The sequence below is a fragment of the Danio rerio genome, chromosome 5 (genome assembly GCF_049306965.1).
Source record: "Danio rerio strain Tuebingen ecotype United States chromosome 5, GRCz12tu, whole genome shotgun sequence".
Taxonomy (NCBI): Eukaryota; Metazoa; Chordata; class Actinopteri; order Cypriniformes; family Danionidae; genus Danio; species Danio rerio.
Window position 1 is genome coordinate 17,603,821 of NC_133180.1, and position 20,978 is coordinate 17,624,798.

Sequence of the window (20,978 nt, forward strand, 5' to 3'; positions counted from 1 at the left end):
GTGCAGTGGAAAGGCGGTTTAAGGGTTATAATCTGATTAATACATACCAAGCCTCTTGAATATTATTAAATATTCATGCTGAATCACTGATATGTTTTGGATTTTTCTATTTCAAATTATTTATTTTATTTTCTAGATCTGAGGTAAACTATCTGCTGCTGCTTTCAGTAGTATGACAATAAATGTCATGTAAAATGGTAATCAAACTCATTATTAGCATTTAACACTGAATAAAGCACATGAGGTGTCCCTGAGGGGATCATTGTCATGTTTATCCTGTTGTTTAGCTCTCAGAAATAGAAGCCGTTTTTAAAATATATGTCAGGTGTTGGTTAAAACAAAAACTCTTTTTAATATGGAAAATATTGCTTCTACCATGTGTCATTACTTTTATTTAGAACACAAATTTAATCAGCCTTTAGGCTTGATAGTCAGACAGGCTCCTGTTGGTGTCGTCAATCTGGCAACCGGCACTTGCCTGTTTTTTTTAATTAAGAGTGCAATACCTAGTTCAACCACTGGGTGTCAAACTTGCATACTGCACCTTTTTAACAGCCAGTATTAATTGTCTCATATTTCCTGCACAAGTCAAATTTCACATATCATATAAAACTGAACTAACACCATTTTTTTAATGAGATATCACTTTCCGTGTTTCGTTTACCTTTGATGCATAATTAATGATGTTGACAAGGTGTTCGGTTCACATTTCACAACGTGCCTTTTGAATTTGTGAAAAGTAAAGCATATTTGTAACACAGTTCACATACGTATTTATTATTCACAAATGTCTCTTGCAAGCTGACACTGTAAATAGCCAAACAAATTAAATGCTACATTCTCATTCATTTTATTCATCTAGTATACAGCGTCTGTGTTTACTTTTTAAAAAATGGAGCAGGGAATAATCTTGGGGAGAAAATTGATTCTGTCATTTTTTTGGAAATAAGCTTGTATTCCATTATCAAAACCAGTGTTGGTTTAAAAGGAGAACAATCAAGCCTGACAGAGTAATCATCACATATTGACATTTTCAGCAAAGACAAACACGAGACTAGCATGAAAACCTGCATAAACTTTACACCAGTCTGTCCTTTCAGTGCTCTTTTTAGTACCTTTTCTCCATACTTTGTTGTTTGAATGTACTATTTCTTCTTTCACTTTGTCCTTTTTTTTTTCTTTTTTTGAGGTCACCCCTAAAAAGCTCAATCACATTAGGGTAATGATCAACACTGAGACATGAGTTTTAATAGGGCTGTGAGTGGGGCTTTCAGAAAGAATAGCCTTCTGAGAGCCTTCCTTAATGTAAGTGTTCAATTAACACACACACACAAAATAAATAAATAAATAAAATAAAGTGTCTGTATATTGGTATCATCTAGGACAGAGGTCGTTTTATGGGGACTATGGACAAAATGCATTCCAAAATCCAAAATACAGAAGAATACACCAATTTATAAGCCTGCAAACAAAAAGAAGTATGTGAAATTTAACATTTTACTAACAAAGTGATCTTTTGTGAAAGCCTGGTCCTGAAATGAGCAAGACAGTGGGGAATGTGAGGATATACTGATAACCTTGCATGAGGAACCATCCCTCTTGTGAATCCATCCATTCATCTTCCCTGTCCTTGGGCCACTGCCGTCATAACCTGGACTAGCTACAGTACATGCAAGATCCCAAAGGAGCCCTTTCTGGGCTATAATAAACCAGCAGTGTGCAGATACAATTCAACATGTGCAGTCAACTCGATTGGGCATCATGTCTTGTGCATAATGAAAAACAATGCAATTCTGATCACTTATTAAATATTGTGTTATTATAGTGATACATATTTAGTTGAGTTAAAACCTGCCAGTGTGATACACATTTATTAGCAAAACATTAAGGACTAGATTTTCTAGTCCTTGTGTGGTTGCATAGGCATTTAATGGCAACCATTATGTTTTAAAACTTTATGAATTTGCATAAGAATTGTATGTCAAGCTGTCTCTTTTTAACAAGTCAGCAAATTAGAGTTCTTAGTAAGTTGTTGTTGATTTGTGTGGTTAAATGTATGTTGTGTGTAGTCCCTTGGTTTTAAAAAACGTTTAATTTCACTGTGTACTAACTGTATAGTTGAAATAATAGTCTACTTGACTTGATTTGACTTGACTCACTATTATCTGTCAATACTTACTAAAAGCATGCAAGAAACTAGTGATGAAAAGTTGTGGACAGTTATTTTTGCAGATGACATTTGTAGAAGCTTCCATTTCAGATGCAAAGTTCACATGACAGATTATTTAGATGATCCTGATTCCCTTGTCTTTTGTATTTTATTAGTCTAAATAATCATGGCTGCATCCGAAACCGCATACTTCCATACTATACAGTACGCTAAATTCAGTATGCGAGCCGAGTAGTATGGCTGAATTCATAGAACTCGAAAATCAGTATGCAAGAAGTACACGGATGACTTAGTACTTCTAGCGAGATTGTGAAGTGCGCATCCCATGCATGCTGTGCTATCCCATGATGCACTGCGAGAGAATTTTTGAATAGGAGTGAAGCAACGCAACTGACGCAGGTAGGTCACATGACCATGACAAAATGGCTGATGTTGTATGTCCGAATTCTATTCATACTTCTACTATTCATGCTATATAGGATGTACTTTTTTAACGGCCGAGTAGTAAGTTTAAATTCAAATGCAGCACCTACTGAGTAGTAGGTGGTTTTGGGCACAGCCCATAACCTAAGTAGCCAGGTCCGTCACGTTTTAGGGGCCTCTTGAAACATTTCCATTCTGTTCCGAGCTAAGAGTTGTGAGAAAATGCAGCAAGTTTAAATTTTTAAAAGCATTAAAAGTTTATGTATATATTTTGAAAATGAAACGTGAGCGGGATCAATGTTGTTATCTGATAAGACAAAATGTGCATAAACTTGAATGGAAACGCCTTTATCAAATAAATTCCAGCAAGCGTATATCAATGTGATTTTGTTTTAACAAATCATGTCATGATAAATTGGGTGCTATGAGATGGCATTTAAACCAGCAGACAAATACGTTGCACAACATCTGATATGTTGTTTTGGTCATTCTGAAAATGCATTAACCAAAGTCCATCATCAAAGGTATGGTATTGTTGCAAGGTTCATTTTGAAAACATAGACCTATATACATTTCAAGAGATCTAGAATTATGTAGCCAGAAGTACGTATGGCTGCATTTAGTTTTTTTTTTTTTTTTTTAAGAACACTTCGGGGCGGTATGATTCCGTTCTGGAAAATCGGTGCTTTTGAAAACACTATTAGTTGGGGTTAGGGAAGGAGGAGGGTGGATCAGTTGATCGCTCAGTCAGTCAGTCAGTTAGTCGACAGCAGCCTCTGTTGGATCTCATAATGTACAAAAAGCACTGCATTAAATTATGTTTTTATGTTTAAATCACTGCAAAAAATTTCACTGCATTTCTCCAGAAGCTCCTCCTCAATGGAGCTTCTGTGCTAGCCTAATAATCCTGACCGGCACATGCGTGTAAACGGCTTTTGATCTTGTTTTTGCTTGGACAACTAAATAAATGCTGAAGTCTGTTTAACTGATTATATTTAATTACATTACAACATTGATGCTGTAAAAGGAACAGTATAAATTTGTAAAAAGTCACATTAAACTGTTTACCGGAAGTTTATCAATATTGTAAGAAACATTAGCTGTGCACATACCCTGGTTGGAAATGACAGAAAAGCAGCATCAACTCAAATAACCTAAATTGAGGATTTTCTTGGCAAACTCTGCCGCCCTCAGTAATAATAATAAAGCTCAAATCATCTAAATCTGGTTTTTAAACATGACAATGAGTTTACTTTAATAAAATGGCCTCCACAGACAGCAGATCTCAAAAAAGCAACAACTAGAATAGGAGGTTTAGATCAAGTGCTACCAACATATCGGCAGCAAATTTGTTTTAATTGCATTGAATCTGGTGTGCAGGCAATTCATTGAAATAAAATTTTGATTAAGCAAAGCTAAGATTGTGTGCACGGTTATGTCATCAGTAGTAAATTCATCCAAAGGCCAGTCTTGTGCAAAAAAATCCAATGACCCATGACGAAGATACATAAGAGATCTCCATATCAATGCATTGTAATTGATTGATTGATATACACTTCATCATCAGACAAGTCTGAAATTTTTCTTTGTGCAACAGCACCGACATAATCAATATTACACACATTTCAACCATAAACACCTCAACAAAACAGAAGATTTAACTGCTTTCACTGATTTAACATAACTATTAAAACTATTAAACACTATTTAAAACTATTAAAAACATGACTCCAAAATCATCTCAAAGGATTTATATTTCAAACACAAGACTGAAGTTATGACACAAGTTTAAAATAAAAAATGGATGTTATTACATGTGGTATTTCCACGCATATCACTTACTACAAAGAGCTGTAGTTGAGAACTGAGAAGTGATGCAAACAGCTGTCATTATCACAGAAAGATTATCAAGATATTATTACTGTTCAATTAAATAAATGTAGATATGAATGCAGATTTGCATAACTTGTCTTTATTTATGTGTAGTAAATGCTACTCCACCTGAACAACATCAGAACCGTCTTACCTGGCGAAATGCACATGAAATTCACATTAAGAAAATTGACACACAAAATATCTGTATTATGATTGGCCAGATTGCCAGTCAATCAAAAAATAAGTGGACGAATAAAGATTGTTACCAAGTTAGCAAGCGCACACAAAGAGAAATATACTGAATTCATTATATTTCTCTTGACTTTATCATCCGATTTTATAGTCTTGCTGCTAATATGCATAATGACTGACTGCAAGCAGGAACATAAATCTGTCAACCTAGTGCTAAGAAAGGAAATGTTACAGCCCACGCTCTGTTCACTGCAGGAAGTCACAAAAGGGACAAACAAAAGAAAGAAGGAGGGGGAAAATCATCAAAAAGTAGCTTTACAGTATCACAGTTCCATGACACACACACTAGAGGACTACATAAGTCCAACTCAAAACAAACATATATGCTGCCACAGAAGACAGTGTGAAGAGTAAACAGAAAAAATAAGAGAGACAGATTCAGAACATAAACAGAATGCTGCATTGGCTTCCCTAAGCTGAACATCCAGTGTTTAAAACCCTGCTAAGAAAGCCGCAAGTAATTGGTAGGATTAATTACAAAAGGGACACTTTGGTAGGGTGTGCAGAGGGGCAAAAGTGATCAGATCTTTCATTACCCTGAGAATATGGCTAGATCATTGCAATATACATGAAAATCCCAGACATAAATATCAGATATGAAAAATAGGGGAAATAATGTTGAAGAAATCATTTGCACATTAGCAGACCAAATGTGAAAACATTGAAAATAATGTTTAATGCATTTTATGTGTTTCTTTATGTTTGTTTGTCTTTTCTAAGATCATTTAATTGTGTTTTCTTAATGGATATTATTTCCAACTGATGACGTCCAAAGTGTCCATAAATCCGGGATGTGAATGATGCAATTTAAACGCATTAAATATGTTAAAATACATTACAAAATACATAAAAAAGAAACAATACCACCACCACAATCACAACAACAACAACAACAACAAAAACATGTTGTTATTATTATTATTCATTTATTGATTTATTTTTTGTCGTTGTTGTTATCATTATTATTAATATAATCATTAGTATTACAAACTATTAGAAAACGTTATAGAAATATTATTGTAAACTTTCGATGTAAGATTTAATAAAAATGAAATGAAATTGGCAAATACTTTTCTTGGAAACTAACTAAAATAAAAATGTATACATATTTTTTAAATAAATTATTTATACTGTAACTGAAAAAATCTGAAAAATCAGAAAATTATAAAGACATTGTTTAAAAAGAAATGTTTTGTGCTTAGAAAATACCTAAAATAAACCAATGAGTTCATAAGTCTTAGTACTAATTTAACAATGTGGATATAACTAAATAAAAAAAAAACATAATAAATAAATAAATAAATAAATAAATAAATAAATAAATAAATATATAAATAAATAAATAAATAAATAAATAAACTAAAATTAAAACAGAACTATATATTTTTTATATGTCATAATTACAAGTATCTAATTCATGATACAACACACTACTACATTTAAATTTAATTAAATAAATACATTTATTTAATATATACTTAATATAAAATGTAAATACATTTTTTATGAAACTGATAAATACTGTCCTTGGAAAGTAAATAAACGAAACATTTAAACTATGTATAAATATTTAAAACATAAGCAACGAATAATGTTACTGAAAAAGCAGAAATAAAATGAAATCCAAATTAGATGGAAAATGATTTTTCAAAAAAACCTTGCTTAATAAGAATTATTTTTGTGCTTAGACACTGCCTAAAATAAATTAATAAGGTAATAGACAAGTGTAAGAACTCATTTAAAAAAGTGGATATAAGTAAATTGAAATAGAAGCCACATAAATAAATACATTAATAAACAAACAAACAAACAAACAAACAAACATATAAATAAATAAATAAATAAATAAATAAATAAATAAATAAATAAATAAATAAATAAATAAATAAATAAATAAATAAATAAATAAATAAATAAATAAATAAATAAATAAAAATGTACTGATTACAAGTAAAAATTCATTCCTATCCCGGACGAACCCCGATGTGTAGCCCACCGGTCCTACTGCTCCCAACCAACACGGAGCTAGGATCGAGCCGAGAATTCTTCGCATGGGAGTCGGCTACTCTAACAAGGAGGCTAAAGACCATGGTCTCTAGCGTCTGTCACTAGAGCACTTTTAGTGGTCAATAAAGTGAGGTTTACCTGCATAGCACTTCGCTAGCTGGCGTCTCTTACACTAACACACACACTACTGGAGTATAAAACTAAACACGATGAACAACTACAAATGTCAGTTGCAAATTAAGATGTAACCTCGCACCTCAAAACAGCATCCCACAACCCACACGTCTGTTCCTCAGAGCCAAGTTTTCATTCATGTCAAATTAAATACGATGCCTACCTTGACTAAAGTCCACAGGGTACACCATAAATCACTTATACTCTTATTTGAAACAATAAAGCGCTGAACCCAGTCCACAGTCTCGGGCAATTTGCTGAGTAAACGGATCTCTATCACCACTTGTGCTTAACTTGGCATGTCATCTTATGAAGGCAAGTCTTGCTATCTTCCCCGTCCTCCACCCTTTAACAGATCGTCCGAAAACACAGTTCTAAGAGATCAGCCCTCCATTCTCCACAACTGATGAAGCTCCTGTGTGACACATCTAGAATTAGGAAACTTTCTCTCATGTACTTCTATCAGAAAATGAAATCTTGCCTTATTCGCGATGAAGTTCCCATGAACTGGTTGTGTCTGGAAATAGTGGCTGGTTAAAAAAATAATAAAAAAAGGTTAGGTTAGGGCAAAATGTTCCCCAAAGCTTTTTTATTTCTCCTGTAGTAGGATGGAGGATTTAATTTTTACATGCTCTTTTTAAGCACATTATGTATCTGTTGAGCAGCTTAGAAGCTGGGATAGATTTATCGCCTTTGGACATGTTGCAGCCTGTCACGGTGAAGCTATGTTAGCCTCATCCTGTTAAATGTTTTACTTTTTCCCTCATAAATGTTTACGAAATGTTCCCAACAGCAAGTCCATCTTTCTCACAGCATCTGTGTGCTTGTTTTGCAAAAGCACGCTATGAATATACATAGAAAGTATGTGATTATGTTAGGTTTGGGGACCGGCCATTATTAATGATTAAGTCATTTATCACTTAACAAAAATGATGAATGATTAATTATTTTTTTCAAGAAGCTAATTCAACTAATAAAATCTGAATTGATTCAGATTTTAAGGTATATTTGGATCACATCTCACTAAGTGGATGTTTCTTAGACAGACTAAACCCACACGTTGAATTTACACATTGACTAACGGTTTTTAAAATCACTATTTAAAACCTTGAATAATGCTTCAACATAATTTAAGTCAGGATTACAGGTCTCACACAGCCAGGTCTTTGACTATTGTACAAACACCAACTTATAAGGATAGTTTTTGGTGATCTATCCCTTTAAAGAGGCTGTAACCATTGTCTTAATGGCCTGTTACAATACAGCACAGTTTGGTTTGGTACACTTTTATGGCTATTTCAATAGAATGTAATGTAATGTAATGTAATGTAATGTAATGTGTATTTATATAGCGCATTTATTGTGTATGGCCATACACCCAAAGTGCTTCACAATCATGAAGGGGGGGGGGGGGGGGGTCTCTCCACGCCATCCACCAGTGTGCAGCATCCACTTGGATGATGCAACGGCTGCCACAGGACAACAGCGCCAGTGCGCTCACCACACACCAGCTATTGATGGAGTGGAGAGACAGTGATAGAGCCAATTCAATGGATGGGGATGATTGGGAGGCCATGATCGTAAGGGCCGATAGAGGGACTTTGGCCAGGACACCGGGGTTACACCCCTGCTCTTTTACGAGAAGTGCCATGGGATTTTTAATGACCACAGAGAGTCAGGACCTCGGTTTAATGTTTCATCCGAAAGACGGCGCCCACTGACAGTGTAGTGTCCCCTTCACTTTTACTGGGGCATTAGGACTCACGCAGACCACAGGTTGAGCGCCCCCTGCTGGCCTCACTAACACCACTTCCAACAGCAACCTAGTGTTCCCTAGTGGTCTCCCATCCAGGTACTGACCTGGCTCAGCCCTGCTTAGCTTCAGTGAGTAACCGATCTTGGGCTGCAGGGTGATGTGGCTGTGGCATAGTACATATGTGTACCTCACAGTACCTTATAGGTACAAAAATGAACCTGAAATGTAGAAAACTGTACCCAAGAGGTACTAATGTACACCTTTACAGTACAAAAGTGAACATTTTGAAAAGGTATCACCCCAGTGACAGATTTTGTACCTTTATGTGTAGACAATTTAGAAAAATGTGGACACACCTACATGTATATTGAGAATTTAACAACAACAAAAAATTCCCAATACCTGAGATTAAAAAAAGAAAGACTTACACACACACACAGAGATGGATGGACAGATGACCAGACTGATAGTGGATGCTTTCAGCAAGGTTGAGTAATTTGATTACTGAGTGGGTCATCACTTAAAGGCACTTTATTTACTCTGACCTTAGTCTATCAATGAAAACATTAATCAATAGAGCTTTCAATGGGCTGATCTTTCCAGCGAACCATAATAAAAGAAAACATCTAAGGGTTCAACCCATTGTTCCACTCAATGAAAGCCGTGCATTACTGGAACCAACAAATTTGTCATCCAGCTGGCACTTTTAGAGTAAGCAACTAATTTTACAAGTATTACATGAAAAAATAGCAGGTTAAGGGTCTTGCTCAAGGGCACAGGATGGTAGCTTATATATCCCTTCCATTATGCAGTGTTTGAACCTACAACCTATTGATTATAAGATCAAAATTTTAACCACTTGGCTAAATCACTGTTAAAAATGGTTTTAAAAGTGTGGTTTACTAAACGTTTTAATTATTATCTGAAGCAGTAAGTCAATACAAATTGTACTGTAGGCTTAACGAAATTTATATCATGTCAGCTTTAACTCATCCTCCCTCCGCTTCTTCTAAACCTGCTTGAGTTTCATTCTTCTTTTGAATACAACAAAAAAGTATAAAGAATGAATTAATTTTTCCAATAATATATAGTGTTTAATAATGCTACTTATAATATCTTCAATTTGCTTCAAAAAGAAAAAAGAAAAAAAAACACTTGAGGGTGAGTAAATTATTATTTTTGGGTGAAGTATCCCATAAAATGTTCTTTATATGCATTCATGGACCTTTTAGGCTATTTAAAGATGTTCTTTACAGTAAAACAAACTATTTTAGAACCGTATCTATGATCTGTAATGAAAAGCTAAAAAAAAAAAGTGTGGACTTTATTTCTTAAAAAGAACCATAGTAAGAAATAGACTATAACATACTAATGGGGGAAAAAGAATTAGTATAGTCCTGTTTTTAAGCAGATGTACAGTACAGTGTGTTGTCTGTATGTGATAAATGAAGAATTGTAGATACGTTATACTGGTAAAATGTCATTACTGCCTTTTTGTGATGTTTTTAATCTTTGATGTGTTATTGTGAACTAAAGACCTGTGCAGTTTTCAGATAGTCTTCATCCACAACTGAAACCTTTTTTTTTATTTTTTTTTTGGTGCTGCTTTACATAATTGTTGATTCACCTTTCACCACACTAATCTACTCAAGCGTGATGAAGAACTTCCGATGAAAAATCTGAAGTGATTAGACATAATTAAGTATGTGGGATGAGCATTTCTGAAGTCAAATAGAGGTACAAACCACAAAGCTACTTGCAAAATGGTGCTAAAAGCTCACAGTGACACATTCACTGCCAGGTCTCCACTTCAAAAGTTGAACAGCACATTCCTCAATGGTATGTTTTTACTTTGCAGTAGATTGTAATTTGGTTTAGCTGTATAATGTATGTCCATAGGTGTCTTGTTGCTGAAATGAAAAGAAAAACAGTTGCATTTCAAAATGTAAATATATCCCTTTACAGCCTTGCATTTATTCTAGATCTGTGCTTGTTGAAGCAGATTTTTGCTAACCCTTTGTTTGTATTAAACCTGAGAATAATAACTAATCATACATGATTCTGTTGAGCTTATAAACACAATGGTCAGATGCATTTACTCACTTTTTTTGTGACAAGCACTTAGTCACTAAAATATTCACTCTTTAGAATTATATTTTCATAACTAAACAAAGTGCAGATACTGGGCCCCTATCATACACCTGGCGCAATAAGGGACAAGACGTGTATGGCGTGATTTGTTGCTATTTTTAGACCAGCGCAACTATAATTTCCACATTTTGCCCCACGCTGTTTGAATATCCATGGATCCACAACCATGTGCGCCACTTTGTGGACTCATGCGTGTGCTGGTCTAAAAAGGAGGTATGTTCAGGTGAATTTTTGGCGCGTTGCTATTTTGAGGAACTGAAATAGGCTGTGTCACTGACCAACTAAAATCTGGTCAAAAGTTGACTGCAGAATGTGTTAGTTATGTGCCTATTCCTGTCCAAATGCTTACACACTGCTTAATATGCACAGAATGCAGAGCAGTACACAAATATAGATTTTTTGTGCTTGTTTTTTTATTTTTTATTTTATTATTATTATTATTATTATTATTATTATTATTAAAAACAAGTTTAGATTTAGATCCATCTGTGGGGTTTTAGAGATGCAAGCATCAACATATGGGGATAACAATAGGACGTGTGTTTGAATATAACTCAGTTTTTTGACCACACTTCATTATTATTGTTCATTTTTTAGTTTGCTGGAAATTAGAACTGAATTTAGAAATAGTTTTGAAAAAAATCTTTGCGCTTAACAAACAAAATTACATTTGTAGGCTAATGGATGTCTTCAGTGGAGTGAGTTTCAACCATTTCCTCACTTCACCAAAGTAAAAGAGTGAAGTCGAGAGTAAAAGTAAAGTACAGAGAAAGTAAAGAGGCTGAATGGAGGAGGCTCATTCTTTATCCTCACGCTGCAGATGGTCTGTTTAACTTGCTAATGAAGCGTTCTGTTTTTTCCACTTACAAAGTCCGACATGTAAATAGCAAATGCACCATGGTGCGACGCAAATGGCTCTTAAAGGGAATGGGTGGTGATCATCTGATTGGTTTATTTCACATTGTGCTAAAAACACACCCATAACTCATAACTCACCCATGCGCCGAGAAGCAGACCATATTTTTTCATCCTTAAAATAGCAAAAGTGGAATCCCTTAATGCTTTTGCCCCATGTGCTGTAGACTTTGTGCTTAGATCATTAAAATATATACGCTATATACATATGAGACTTATTTAGCAGTTTGGGAAATTATAATCCTTAGTAGATTTTTCGAGCTACTTTTTAATCCCCTTTTTTAATTTTTTACCAATTGGTCTTCACAAAATCATAAAGATTATATATATATATATATATATATATATATATATATATATATATATATATATATATATATATATATATATATATAATTATTATTATTATTATTTTACTTTTTTTTGCATAAATGTGTCTCAAATAAATGTGGCTAAAAGCAACAGAGTAATGTTCTTTAGATTAAGAGATTATGGATGTTGCTAGACCTCTATACTAATTACAAGATTAACTGGAAATAAATGTGAATCCAATGGATCATTACTTCGTAATTAAGCTCACGGTCCACATCAGTGTGTGCCCTGATCGCTAATTATCGAATCTTTGTTGCATTGATTGTGAAAGTGTCTCTCTGATCAATAAGCATTTGTGTGGCACATGTACAGCAGGGCATCACCATATCTTATAGAGGCTGCCTCTTCACAGCATCACCATGGAAACCACCATTTCATCTCTTTGAAATAATTAAATGTAGATTTAAACTGATCTTTATATAATCTTACAATCACAGGCTCGATCCCAATTCCCAAGTACAAAGTTTTTAGTTTGCCACTGCAGTAATTACTAGCACAGTTATGTCTATATATCATGTAAAAATCATACAACCTGCACTGCAAAAATCAATAAGTTTACTTAATTTTTAAAAAGCGAGCAAAATTAGAAGAAATATTAAAATGATGGGTTCAACACAGTCGCTTCATGTTGTCCAAGCACAAATCGATTAAGTTAAACTACTGTAATTGTATTTTAAGTGTACTGAACATGAAACATTTAAGTTGTTCCAAAAAAATTAAATAAAATCAAGAAGTATGTTGTTTTCAACTCATATTAAATAAGTAGTTTAAACAGGTAGCAAAAATTATTATTATTTGTGTATACAGATGTTTAAAGAATACAGTGTATTCTGCTGTCCAGAGTGAGGGCTCTGAGTTTGGGAAAGACACCCTAACTTGTGTACTCCCCTTATCAGGAAAGGGAGAGATGTTGGGGTTTGAGTGAAGTGTTTAGTCAAGCCCCAGAATGTTCCCCCCGGGAAGATAGTGTTTAAGAGGTGAGGTGTCGGGGTGCTGGAGGGATGCTAAAGTTGAAAGATAATGCATGTAGAACGACTTTTATAGGGGTTTGGTCTAATGCTGATTGGATAATAGAATGATTGTCAATGATGTGTTAGAATTGCTAAAAAACCTGTCCTGAAATTTGTTTATAAAGCATCACTAAGTTAAATCATTAGTTTTTACAAATTTAAGTGGATTGAACATGAAACAATTAAGTCGTCCCAAAAAACTCAATGAGTGTGTTGTTTCAGCACATTTGTAATTTAAAGAAACAACAAACGTCAAAACAGAAACTCCAACATAACAAGACATTGAACTATTAGGTCTTTATTTGAACTCAAAAATGCATAAGGGACACTTGATGTCAACATTTACTCTCACAATTCTAAACATGCTGAGAAATTAGATGTTTATTCAGTTTAATTTAATGCAAGAAAAATGATTTGTGTAGTCCAAACACAAATAAATCGATTTTACACTTTTAAGTCCAACCCACATTTGCACATCAGAAGGTCAGCTAATGCACACACACACACACATACCTTTTTACCCAGCATGTGCAAGTGAAGCCAAGTCCTGCAACTTTAACAAGGTCACATTCTGGCCCACATAATCCATCTCAGTTATCAGGCTCTGCCATCCAATATTGCCATAATATAAAGAAAAGGATGTGTTGGAGCCTTTGTTTATGAATATATTCATAGCTACAGTTATCTTATCTATTGAAGTAAAGGTGAAGGCATACAAATGGCCTATTGTACACAATTTACATATGTTTTATAAATAATCTCTTGGTTTCATAAAAGTTTAGGCACTGTCAAGGATAGCAGACTTGCGTATTGGAATGATTTAATTGAAATCTTATGTTTATGTAAGGATGCTTTATAGCTTTCTGTTCTTTTATATATATTATTTGACTTCATACTGAACATGCAACTGAAGTCAGAATTATTACCCCCCACCCCTCTGTTTATTTTTTTCCCCAATTTCTGTTTAACAGAGAGATTTCTTCAACACATTTTAAACATAATAGTTTAATTCATTTGTAATTACTGATTTATTTTATCTTTGTCATGATGACAGTAAATAATATTTTACTAGATATTTTTCAAGACACTTCTATACAGCTTAAAGTGACATTTAAAGGCTTAACTAGGCTAATTAGGGTTACTAGGCAGGTTAAGGTAATTAGGTAAGGTAGTGTATATTGATTGTTTGTTCTGTAGACTATCAATACATACATATATATACATATAAAATATAAAATGCCAGGGCCGATTTTTTTGTCCCAGTCCAGCCCTGCAATGAGTGCAATTGTTTGTATTCAATACTTTATTATTATTATTATTATTATTATTATTATTATTATTATTATTATTATTATTATTATTATTATTATTATTTTCCATATTTGTAATATTTGTATTTTGGCATTTTTTTGCAGTCCACTTAGGATTCAACATCAATGTTTTCTGCATTGATTGTTTTGAAATTCAAATGGCATTAACATGCCTGTGTTTTTATTTCTGTAACAAATATGGCTGTCAAGCCAGGATCTTGATGGTTTATTGTTGGTATGTTGTTTACATGAAGAAATCAGTCTTTTAAATGCGATTAATTGCGATAAGTTTTTTTAAAAAGTGTGATTAATTAGTTAATTTTTTTAATCGATTGACAGCACTAATATATATATATATATATATATATATATATATATATATATATATATATATATATATATATATATATATATATATGGCTTAAAGAGGCTAATAATTTTGACCCTAAAATGTTTTTTAAAAACTAATAACTGCTTTTATTCTAGGCAAAATAAAACAAATAAGACTTTGTCAAGAAGAAAAAAACATAATCAGACATACTGTGAACATTTCCGTGCTCTGTTAAATATAATTTGATAAATATTTAAAATAACAACAACAAAAAATATATAATTAAATAAATAAAATGGGGGCGATATTGTGACTTCAACTGTACATATGTATTACATATGGTTCTGTCCGATTTATTTCACCTCTGGCTTCAGATTTGTAATTTAAAGAGTAACTATGCCATACATATCAAAAATAATTCATGTGCATATGCTGAACTAAGTGATTTCAGGTCTCACCTTTCTCACTAAGACATTTGTTCCTCAAAATGTATGCAAAACCTAACCTACTGAAGATAAAATCGATAAAGCTGAAGTGTGTAATATGTGTGCCGCTTACGGGACCACAAAGGAACAGCAGAAATAAATGATTTTCAGCTTTATAGGCAGGTCTCCACAGCACTCCTATCATCCTATTCTGTTTTCAGTAACTTGGTTCTGTTCCAAGCTCTAAATCCTGGGAAAAAAAAGCTGTGTAAAGACATTGGGTGGAGGTTTGGAATGACATACGGATGGCAGAATTATATTTGTGTCTGAACAATTGTAATGTAATGCAATGTGTATTTATATAGTGCATTTACAGTATTGTGCTTCACAATTCAGGGGAGGGGGAGGGGGGTGTAGGGTCTCTCCACACTACCACCAGTGTGCAATATTCACTTGGATGATGCGACGGCAGCCACAAGACAATGGAGCCAATTCGCTCACCACACACCAGCTATTGGGGGAGTGGATAGACAGTGATTGAACTATTGTGGCCATGATGGGTAAGGGCCAATAGAGGGAATTTAGCCAGGACACCAGGGTTACCCTTACAATTTACAAGTGCCTTAGGATTTTTAATGAGCAAAGAGAGTCCGGACCTCAATTAAACATCTTATCCGAAAGATGGCGCCCACTGAGAGTATAGTGTCACTCTCACTTTACTGGGGCATTAGGGCTCACACAGACCACAGGTTGAGGGCCCCCTGCTGGCCTCCCATGCAGGTACTGACCAGGCTCAGCCCTGCTTAGCTCTGCTTAGCTTCAGTGAGTAACCGGTCTTGAGTTGCAAGGTGATATGGATGTGGCAACTATTTATTTAACAACTAGAACAACTATTCGTTTAAAGATTACAAAACAATTTCTGTGGCACCAGGTTTAATTTTGGTAACACAAATTGTGATGAAATTAGAAGTCATTTAAAGTGATTTAGTAATGCCATTAAGTATTATTTTGACTATCTCATAGTCAAGTAAGAGTAATATTGTCTCCGATAGATTATAACAAACAAACAAACAAACAAACAAACAAACAAACAAACAAACAAACAAACAAACAAAAAAAACAAATAAATAAATAAATAAATAAATAAATAAATAAATAAATAAATAAATAAATAAGTACAATTCAAAATCTCAAAATGTTATCCAGTCAAAGAACCATAAAAATAGTTCATTGTTTTTTTTAACACGCCTCTACAAGCGTTCATTTTCAGGGTTGCCAGATGTGAAGAGTTTAAAATTACCCAATAAGATTTTTCCCTAAATGGTTCTTAATTTTACTGCTCTGTATTTTACCTGTTTTAACAAAAAAAAAACAACAAAAAAAAACCCTACCAAATATGGACATTAAAACTATTGCAGGATTAAATAAAATAAAAGTAAATACAAATTAAAGATGCACAGATGGATCAGGATCCGCAAACAATTGGTATTGGCCAATAGAGACCTCAATCAATCAAAAGAAGGTAGAAAAACATCACATTCATGTTGTGTATCAATTTGATACTCAATAGCTATTTTACCATCCACCTAGCATAAAAAAAGTCATGTGATTTTGTTATAAAAGATCATTTGATGATAAAAATGTGTCTGAATCGACAATAATGTTTCAATACTATTGTTATTTGATAATATTAAAAATAATAAGAATCTCTGTGAAACTTTTCTGCAATTGTTTAATGAATACTGTGTATTTGCAAGTACACAATTTGCTCATATACTGTTTTCGTCTTCTGTGCACAGTACACAAAAGAAAAACTATCAGACGCAAAGAATGTGATTGCAGTCTTTAAGAAGTCAACATGGCTTACTTATAGTTCAATACACTAAAATGGGACAAGGAAAGTATTTCTAAACTGAAAAGAAAAGGAAAAAAAACAGGCTTCAGCTTTAAAAACATATCAAAAGATCAGAGAAATACACCCACAGAAAGAGCTGGTAAACAAGTACTGTACGTTTGTTTATACTGTTGTAGAACATGCACCTACAGCACTTTGATTTTTTTTTTCCTGTTATTGAATTTTCAGTGCCTACCTAGAACCACATTTATAATGAATTTCAGATTCTCCAATGCACCGCTGTGTGTTTCCTCCTCTAAATCAAACAGAGCTCCTCAGAAACCCGAGGCACAGATCCAAGAAGAAATTGAACGAGAGGGAAAAGGTGTGAAAGATAGAGATCAAGAGCAGGAGGCGTAGAGATGAGAGATCAGAGAATCGACATGTCAAACACAACGCTGAACAATGGTGACTGGATGAACACGACAAAGGCCAAAAGGTTAGAAAGGTGGGGAGGCTGAACATACTTCCCAGAGAGTGAAAAAAAGAAGACCCGTGCAGATGAAGGATCAACAATATCAGTTACCAGTCAAGCGGCTAATGAAGCACGCGTAGCATTTCAGAATTCAAAATCCGATGATAAAAGACCCAAGTCATGAATAATCAATAATGTTCAACAGATGCCTTCTCTTGTATTCATACAATCACAGCTAATTCTGCCAGTCAAACGAATGCGGCACCGGGCCACTCTATAAAGGTTAAGCGTGTTTTATAAATAATGAAATCCTGTCAGGAGCCTGATACTTTAATGTAGGCATGTATGTACAATGCATACTGAAATACACACCGATTGTGATGAGGCGCGCAAAGGTCAGTCTTGTTTACTACAGCCAGACGATAACATTCTGAGTGGAAGAGAAACAAGTACAATAAAAAAACAAGATGCAAACAGACTTACCGAAATGTGCATAAAAAATGTGGCACAACATGCACAATTGATTTAAATACATGAATGTAAATTGAGGTACAGCAGACGGTGCAGAATTGCGATGCAAACCAAGAAAGTAAAAGTAAAATGAATTAAAATTCAGATGAGCTAGTTTGGCTACTATGGTTCAGTGTTTCCACATTTCACTCTTGTCTGGCTAATGTTGAAAAAACTTTGTCCGATTCAGCTTGTAGAATTGACATGGGTCATCATGGAAGATACGGTCTGATTGGCTGTTCAGCTTCGAATGAGAGAGCAAGAACAAAACTGAAGTGACGAAACTAAGCATATGATGCAAGTCAACAAATATCACAAAGATGTGTGATTTTATCACATTTCTTAAATATTTTAAAACAATTTGGATTTTCAGGTTAGAAATTATTAATTGATATTATATTGATATTGATAGTATCTCTTTTCTTTTGGTAACCTTTATTTTGATGGCCATTTGCTTATTAGTAGCCTGTCTGCTTAATATCTGCTAATACTGCCCCTTCAACAGACATTTAACTGACTATAAGAAAGTTTGCAAACACATGTCATCTTACACTAACCCTAGGGGTGGGGTGTAGCAATCGAACTTGAGTTTGGACCAGACAATTGAACCAAGTGTGAAAGCATCCTTGATGAGTCCACACACAGCTCTTTGGACAAGACAAAGCCGAAGCGAGGTCATATCACAGTTGGACTTCATTACTCCTAGTTCTTTGACGTAAGCTTGGTCTGTGATGGGCTTTATTCCCATACAATGTTAATTTTGTCAACAAAAATGGCTTTGAAATCATTGAGTGGATCAGAGCATGAGCATTCATAATTTTCAGTTACATTACTATCACAACAGATGGCACAAGCCACAGGCAACAAACAGTTTTCACCCTTATTTTTTTAGGAATAAATAACACTGTTCCCATATTCTTATTATGTTAAAACCTTAATACACTAGGAATCAGCATGCCACTACTCATCTGAACTGCCTCCACGCTAGGCGAATTCAAATAAACATTAAAAATGCATCTTTTCTCTTGTGCTTTTAAATGTTAACATCGTCTAAGGAGTTTTGTTTTATTTATTCATTCATTTTTCTTCAGCTTGGTCTCTTTATTTACAGCGGAATGAACTGCCAATTTATTCGACATATGTTTTACGCAGTGGATGCCTTTTCAGCCACAACCCAGTACTGGGAAACACCCATACACTCTCAGACTCACACACTACGGTCAATTTAGATTGTTCAATTCCCCTGTACTGCATGTCTTGGGGGAAACTGGAACACCAGGAGGAAACATGAATGTGAACACGAGGAGAACATCCACACAGAAATACCGACTGACCAAGCCGGGACTCAGGGAGCTTCTGGCTGTGAGGCGACAGTGCTAACCACTGGGCCACCATGCTGCCACTTTTATTTATTTATATTATTAATATTGAGATTCTCTCACATTGGCTGAATTTAAATGTGCTCTAGAAATGAAGTCGAAGTGTGCAATGTATGCATTGGCAAATTTTGGTGGGGGGAATACACATTCACTTTCTTTTTCAGAAGTCTGTGTAATGTGCATGCTTCAGTGAAGCAAATTCAAATATGTAATTAAATTGCATCTCAAATATTTATTAAACATGGAAGGTTTGAAGAAATGTATTCTGTGTTTTGGGGTAAAATGAACAAATTCTGACCTATAGTAACCTTTAATAGACTGTTTCAGCAGACATGCGATTTTCAAAGCTGATAATATAAACTTATAATTATAAATTAAAACTTTGATATAAAATGGTGGATATAAAGGGTTTGCATCCCTGCACTGATAAATGCATGATTATAAAACATTGCACTTACTGTTTTACTGTTTAACTTCCATGTGTAAGCAAAGGCGTCTGTTAAAATACACACTTTGAATCTAATTTAGCTTGACTTTTCAGCTGCATTATAATACACTATAAACTATCTTCCAAAACAAAGTGACCTTTGAAATGTTTAGTCTGTAGTCTAGATCTGCCAGTTTCAGACCAATAACTGAATACTTTCACACATGACCTATGTTTTGCTATAACATATTACAATAGAATGAACCATTGTACGGGCAATTAATTTTATCTTTACATAAACATATTATTTTTATTTGTAAAATTTACAGTACAGATCAGTTTAGACTAATTTTCTCTACTGAAAGGGAAGACCCTTCACACCCTGGTCAACTCTTTTTGCTTCTTTTTTTGTACAGTTGTACAGATAAAACATTATATTTACATTTGACCTTTATAAATAGAGAATTTTGTTATAGGATGCATTTAAAAATAAATTCAATATCCATTTTTATGTATGGAAGAGACTTGTTCTTTATATAATTTTAGCTATATGAAAGTCAAAAAAGTTTAAAGCTACTCATCTAAAAACCACACCGAATGCACAAAGAACCTGATTTGGCATGGACATTTTTGAACAACGACCTGGAAATGTCTTCTTTAAAAGGTCTTAAAACCTCAATTCCTGTTATTTCAATTCAGCATTGCCTCGATAAGGCACTTGCATGAATAATGCATGGATTTAGAACAGTATGTTCTGTGCTGGAGTAAATGTTTTGTGTAAGACATAGCTGACCCACTGGACTGGCTTTATATCACTCTCTCACACAGTTCTGTTCTGAATCTGAAAGACCGACAAGCTCAAATTAGGGTGGAATTACAGGCTGTAGTATAATTTATGTGCTGTCCAGAAGTGTCACTCACACTAAAGATGGAAACACCTTTAGAAAATCACATAGTTCACGAGCTAGAGCTCTATAAAATACATATTAAATTACACATACATACAGTGTGCAATTGTACTTGGAAAAGTATTGTACTTATTTTACATGTCCATGAATACTTGGAGTTATAAGTGGACACATGCACTAAAACGAATTAATGCACTGCACTGTTCTAGTACAATGGCATATTTCATTAATAATGCTTGCATAAATCTAATCACGTCATTAAAGTTAATCTTTC

General features: G+C 34.1%; 1 protein-coding gene across 3 annotated transcripts in view; it reads right to left on the reverse strand.

The window, feature by feature from the left end:
- galnt9 (polypeptide N-acetylgalactosaminyltransferase 9) overlaps window positions 1-20,978 on the reverse strand; it is a 182,842-nt gene that overhangs the window by 82,468 nt on the left and 79,396 nt on the right. The window lies entirely within an intron of this gene.